Source organism: Lithobates pipiens, unplaced genomic scaffold (genome assembly GCF_037356315.1).
Source record: "Lithobates pipiens isolate NorthernLeopardFrog02 unplaced genomic scaffold, aLitPip1_a1.2 Scaffold_16, whole genome shotgun sequence".
Classification (NCBI taxonomy): domain Eukaryota; kingdom Metazoa; phylum Chordata; class Amphibia; order Anura; family Ranidae; genus Lithobates; species Lithobates pipiens.
Window position 1 is genome coordinate 319,816,621 of NW_027507748.1, and position 6,717 is coordinate 319,823,337.

Here is a 6,717-nt window from a genome sequence, read left to right on the forward strand (position 1 = left end):
GTAAATCTTAGTTCTACTCTCCTAGGCATGGCAAAAAAACACTGTAGTGACACTTTTTGCAATCTACAGAAATATATTGCCACTGCCAGGCCTTTCTTCCACAAAGGAAGCCTATTAGTATGTTTTTGAACTGCATGTGCATGTGGGGGTAAGGGTGAGGATATGGGGACTGGAGCAGCCTAAAGAAATTCCTGAAAACAGAAGAACGTGCAAAAAACTTGCAAATACTGTATATAATTAACAGCATTGCCAGGCCACTATGATGCTCATTTACAATACATGGTATATACATGTAAAGTCCTTTTTTATGCTGAACTAGTTCTCTTTCAATAAGTAGTATAGGACAAAAGCCTTTCAGAGAGAAACAATTGAGTACTGTCCATGAAACTTTTTTATTTGAACTAACATACAATTTTTCAGGACAAGCTTTTTGGATATGTCCCCTTCTTTAGCAGTACTAATTTACAAAATGTTAATAGAATGTTGTTATCTTTGAACTAACAGTGTATTCTGCTAAAACTCTCCCAGGGGAACCTGACAATACCATCTAGTGAGATAAAGGGTGGTTATGTAACCGGCGAAGCCCAACTTCTCAACTAGTTCATCAACCCAGGGTATGGGATAGGTATCAAACTTTGACACTTTGTTCCGTTTCTGGAAGTCTTTGAAAAATCTTAAGGACCCATCTGGCTTGGGAACCAAGATTATAGGACTACACCATTCACTTTTGGACTTCACTATCACCCCGGGGTCTATAATCCTCTGTACATCTTTAGCTACTGCCTGTCTGTGGGCCTCTGGAATGCTATAAAGCTTAGGCTGCACCCGAACCTTGGGGTCAGTGACAATGTCATGTTTACATTTGTGCAGCCTGGCAACTCTAAGAAGAAATCTTTATTACATTGTCTCGCCTCCTGCTGTTGTGATACAGACAGACTGAATCTCACTTATGCCTTGCTCTTTATGATCACCCAGGGCTAAGAGAGCTTTTCTATCTTTCCATGCTTTAAATAAATTTACATGAGAGATCTGTGCTTTCTTCCACATGTCTGGCTGGTATACCTTATAGTTTGCTTCTCCAACCTTTTCCAGTATTTCATAGGGTCCCGCCACTTAGCAAGGAAGTTACTTTCTACTGTGGGGACTAAAATGAGTACACAATCTCTGAGGTGGAAAGTTCAAACCTTTGCCAATTTATTGTGCATGCGCCCTTGCACTTCCTGTGCTTGTTGCACGTGTTCTCTGACAAGGCGCATTACTGAGGTAATTCTATCCTGCAAGGCTGAGCTATGTTCTATGACACTCCAGTAGTTTAGTCCCCCAGGTTTCCTTTGCAATGTCTAGTAACCTATGGGTAACTAGTAACCTCCCATACAAAATTCAAAGGATGAGAACCAGATGGAGAACTGTGGCACCTCTCTAATTGCAAACAACAAATATGGCAGAAGACAATCCTAATCTCTCTTGTCTTTATCCACCACCTTCCTTAGCATACCCTTGAGGGGTATGTTATAATCTTGGGCATCCTCATCAGTCAAATCGAAGTATGCCTTTTGGGAGTCCCCTACTAAAAGTGTGCCAGAAGAGCAGCCCAGCAGTCCTTATGCCAGGCCTGCCCCCAGGGATGGACTGGCCATCAGGACTACCGGGAGTTTCCCGGTGGGCTGATGGCTCAGTGGGCCGGTTTCCGTGGCCTCCAGTTGCCTGGGAGGTCCGCGACGATCTACCCCGCAGATCGAGATTTAGCCAACATGCAGAGTAGCGCAGGAAGTGTCTGTAGTAAGTTCTCTCTCATGTCATGCAGCGCTGCTTGCTCCCCGGCGGTCCCTCCTCTCTTCCTGTTTATCCCAGATGATGTCACAAGCCAATGGGGATAGACGAGAAGAGAGGAGGGGCCGCCGGGGAGCGAGCAGCGCTGCGTGACATGAGAGAGAACTTATCACAGACAGACGCTTCCTGCATGTTGGCCAGGCTAGTAAACGATCCCACATTGTGCCCTGATGATGTGCCCCATAATGTGTCCTGATGATGTGCCCCGAGCCTTGATGTGCCATGTGCCTTGATGTGCCCCATGCCCTGATGTGCCATGTGCTCTGATGTGCTATGTACCCATGCTAGGATGTGCCCCATGCCCTGATGTGCTATGTGCCCATGCCCTGATGTGCTATGTGCCCGTGCCCTGATGTGCTATGTGCCCATGCCCTGATGTGCCATGTGCCCTGATGTGCTATGTGCCCATGCCCTGATGTGCCCCGTGCCCCATGTCCTGTGCCCTGATGTGCTATGTGCTCATACCCTGATGTGCTATGTGCCCATGCCCTGATGTGCTATGTGCCCATGCCCTGATGTGCTATGTGCCCTTGCCCTGATGTGCCCCATGCCCTGATGTGCTATATGCTCTGTGCCCTGATGTGCCCCATGCCCTGATGTGCTATGTCCCCGTGCCCTGATGTGCCATGTGCCCTGATGCGCCATGTGCCCTGATGCGCCATGTGCCCCGTGCCCTGATTTGCTATGTGCCCTGTGCCCTGATGTGTCCTGTGCCCTGGTGTGCTATGTGCCCTGATGTGCCATGTGCTCTGATGTCAAGTCAAGTAATTGCCAGACCATTGTTCCAAATTTTTACTGACAGTCTGCTGCCTGGAATGGTACCAGCTGATAGGAGAAAAGCCAGTGTAGTACCAATATTTAAAAAGGGCCCAAAATACATCCTGGGATAAACCTGGGAATTACAGACCAGTTAGTCCAGTCCAGACCAGTTAGCCCTTGGAGGGCATAATAAGGGACTATATACAAGATTTTAGTAATGAGTATCATTAGCAGTAATCACCTTAGATTCATGAAGAATCGTTTTTGCCAAACAAATCTATTAACCTTCTATGAGGTGGTGAGTTGCCATCTAGATAAAGGAAGGACGGAAGACGTGGTGTATCTAGATTTTGCAAAAGCATTTGGCAAAGTTCCCCATAAATGTTTACTGTGCAAAACGAGGGCCATTGGCATGGACCATAGGATGAGTACATGGATTGAAAACTGGCTACAATGGCAAATTCAGATGGTGGTGGGAGTACTCGGAATGGTCAGGGGTGGGTAGTGGGGTGCTCCAGGCTTCTGTGCTGGGACCAATCCTATTTAAGTTGTTCATAAACGACCTGGAGGATGGGGTAAACAGTTAAATCTCTGTATTTGATGATACTAAGCTAAGCAGGGCAATAACTTCTCTGCAGGATGTGGAAACCTTGCAAAAAGATCTGAACAAATTAATGGGGTGGGCAACTACATGGCAAATGAGGTTTAATGTAGAAAAATGTAAAATAATGCATTTGGGTGGAAAAAAACATGAATGCAATCTATACACTGGGGAGGCGGGGGGAAGAACCTCTGGGGGAATCTAGGATGGAAAAGGACCTGGGGGTCCCAGTAGATGATAGGTTCAGCAATGGCATGCAATGCTAAGCTGCTGCTAAAAAAAAAACAAACAGAATATTGGCATGGATTAAAAAAGGGATCAAATCCAGAGATAAAACGATAATTCTCCCGCTCTACAAGACTCTGGTCTGGCCACACCTACAGTATGCTATCCAGTTCTGGGCACCGGTCCTCAGGAAGGATGTACTGTAAATGAAGCAAATACAAAGAAGGGCAACAAAGCTAATAAAGGGTCTGGAGGATATTAGTTATGAGGAAAGGTTACGAGCACTGAACTTATTCTCTCTGGAAAAAAGACGCTTGAGAGGGGATATGATTTCAATTTATAAATACCGTACTGGTGACCCCACAATTGGAATAAAACTTTTTTGCAGAAGGGAGTTTAACAAGACACATGGGCACTCATTAAAATTAGAAGAAAAGAGGATTAACCTTAAACTACATAGAGGGTTATTTACTTTAAGAGTGGCAAGGATGTGGAATTCCCTTCCACAGGCGGTGGTATCGGCAGGGGGGGCATTGATAGTTTAAAAAAACTATTAGATAAGCACCTGAACGAGCACAACATACAGGGCTATACAATGTAATAATGACATATAATCACACACATAGGTTGGACTTGATGGACTTGTGTCTTCTTTTCAACCTCACCCACTATGTAACTTGCTTATAAGCTTGTTGATGTGCGGCATTATTTTGGAGCAAGGCCCTTATCAAGTCCTCCATGTTAAAGATTTAGAAATCACATCATGGTGTTCCACGCCTTTAAGTGGTATACACACAGTCTGCTGTTCTTTTAACACAAGTAGGGATGAGCCGAACACCCCCCGGTTCGGTTCGCACCAGAACTTTCGAACGGACCCCAAATTCGTATGAATGTTAGAACCCCATTGAAGTCTAAGGCCGCGTACACACGGGCGGATTGTCTGCCCAACTAAGTTCGTCAGACAATCCGACAGACAGTCCATTCAACTTTTGAATGAACGGACTTGACCACACACGATGAACAGACAGTCCGCTGAAAACTTGCATGATGTCGTGTACAGCACGTACGACGGGACTAGAAAAACGACGTCCAATACACTGCAATGCAACCTTCGGCCGTGTAAATCCTTTCTGAGCATGCGCCATACTTAGTCCGTCCAACTTGCCTACACACGAGCGGACTGTCCGCTGAAACCAAGTTTGGACGGACAAAACCAAGTTTGGACGGACAAAACCAAGTTTGGACAGACAAAACCAAGTTTGGACGGACAAAACCAAGTTTGGACGGACAAAATTACGGAAATTCCGAAAGACTAAGTCCGTCAGACTGTCCGCTGAAAAAGTCAGCTGAAGCCCACACACGAGCGGATTGTCCGCTGAAACACGGTTCAGCGGACTAAGTTGGGCAGACAATCCGCCCGTGTGTACGCGACCTAAGGGACTCGAACTTTCGAAATTAAAAGTGCTAATTTTAACGGCTAATATGCAAGATGCTGTCCTAAAAAGGGTTTGGGGACCTGGCTCCTGCCCCAGGGGACATGGGTCAATGCCTAAAATGTTTTAACAAAATGGCAGTTTTAGCGGGAGCACTGATTTTAATGATGATTAAAGTGAAAAAAAAAGTGAAATATTCCTTTAAATATCGTGCCGGGGGGGGGGGGGGGGGGTGTCTATAGTATGCCTGTGAAGTGCCACGTGTTTCCCGTGTTTAGAACAGTCCCTGCACAAAATGACATTTAACGGAAATAACGTCATTTCAAACTGCTTGCGGTTTTAATGTTATATCTGGTTCCTGCAATATGGTTGAAAATCATTGAGAAAAATGGCATGGGTAGCCCTCCCTGCCCATTACCAGCCCCTTTGGGTCTTGTACGGATATTAAGGGGAACCCCGTACCCATATTAAAAAAAGGAAATACGTGTGGCCCCCAGGCCCTATATACTCAGAACAGCAGTATACAAGACAGGGACTGTGTAGATTTGTTGTGTTAAGTTGAATCTGTTTGTAATTTTCAACTGGTACATTTTTAAAGTGTAGCTCCAGTCAAAAAAAACTATTTTTAAGCTTTTTGGAAAACATAGGGAAGGGTTATCACCCCTGTATAATTTGTTTTGCCGTCCGTCTTTTTTCATCTCACTTGATGTTGTCTCCTTCCGTTTGCAGTAGGAGATGTTTGTAAGTTGGATGTTTGAAAGTAGGGGCCTGCCCTATATGCTCTGCAGAAATGGCGGAACAAGATGTTGGTTTTGCCACAACATTGTAAGCCCTCAAAGTGACTCTTGGTGGGCGCTGGAGCGCCCTGCTGTGAACGATTATATCAAGAATTGTAATTACATGCCATTGTTGAACAGTGGTAGAAAAATTGACCTTTGGTGGTTGTGGTGCTGGTGCCACAACACTATAAGTCCTCACAGTTACTCTGGGTGGGCACAGGAACGGGCCCTCCTGTGAAATATTATATCAAGAATTGTAATTACATGTCCCTGTTAAACAGGGGCAGAAAAATTGGGCCTTGGGCACTGGTCCTGGTGCCACGACACTGCAACCTCTCCCATATACTCTAGTTTTAGTGCAGGAATTAGCCCTGCCGCAAAGCATTGCATCAAAAATTGTAATTAAACGCCCTGTTAAACAGGTGCAGAAAAATTGGGCCTTAGGCACTGGTGCTGGTGCCACAACACTGCAACCTCTCCCATATACTCTAGTTTTAGTGCAGGAATTAGCCCTGCTGCAAAGCATTGCATCAAAAATTGTAATTAAATGCCCCTGTTAAACAGGGGCAGAAAAATTGGGCCTTAGGCACTGGTGCTGGTGCCATGACACTGCAACCTCTCCCATATACTCTAGTTTTAGTGCAGGAATTAGCCCTGCTGCAAAGCATTGCATCAAAAATTGTAATTAAACAACCCTGTTAAACAGGGGCAGAAAAATTGGGCCTTAGGCACTGGTGCTGGTGCCACGACACTGCAACCTCTCCCATATATTCTAGTTTTAGTGCAGGAATTAGCCCTGCTGCAAAGCATTGCATCAAAAATTGTAATTAAACGCCCCTGTTAAACAGGGGCAGAAAATTTGGGCTGATGGCATCACCCAGAACCAAAAATGTTCTTCCAACATATCAGCGGAGCAGGAAGAGGATAGACAATCAACATAACAGGACAGTCACTCAGCATCAGCATAGGCAGTCTTGAAGGGATGTGATATTTCATAAAAAATTATTCGGTTACATCAGCTTCAGGTGCTTGGTAGCTGTGGGTGATCCAAGACTGATTCATCTTGATGAAGGTCAGTCGATCAACTGAT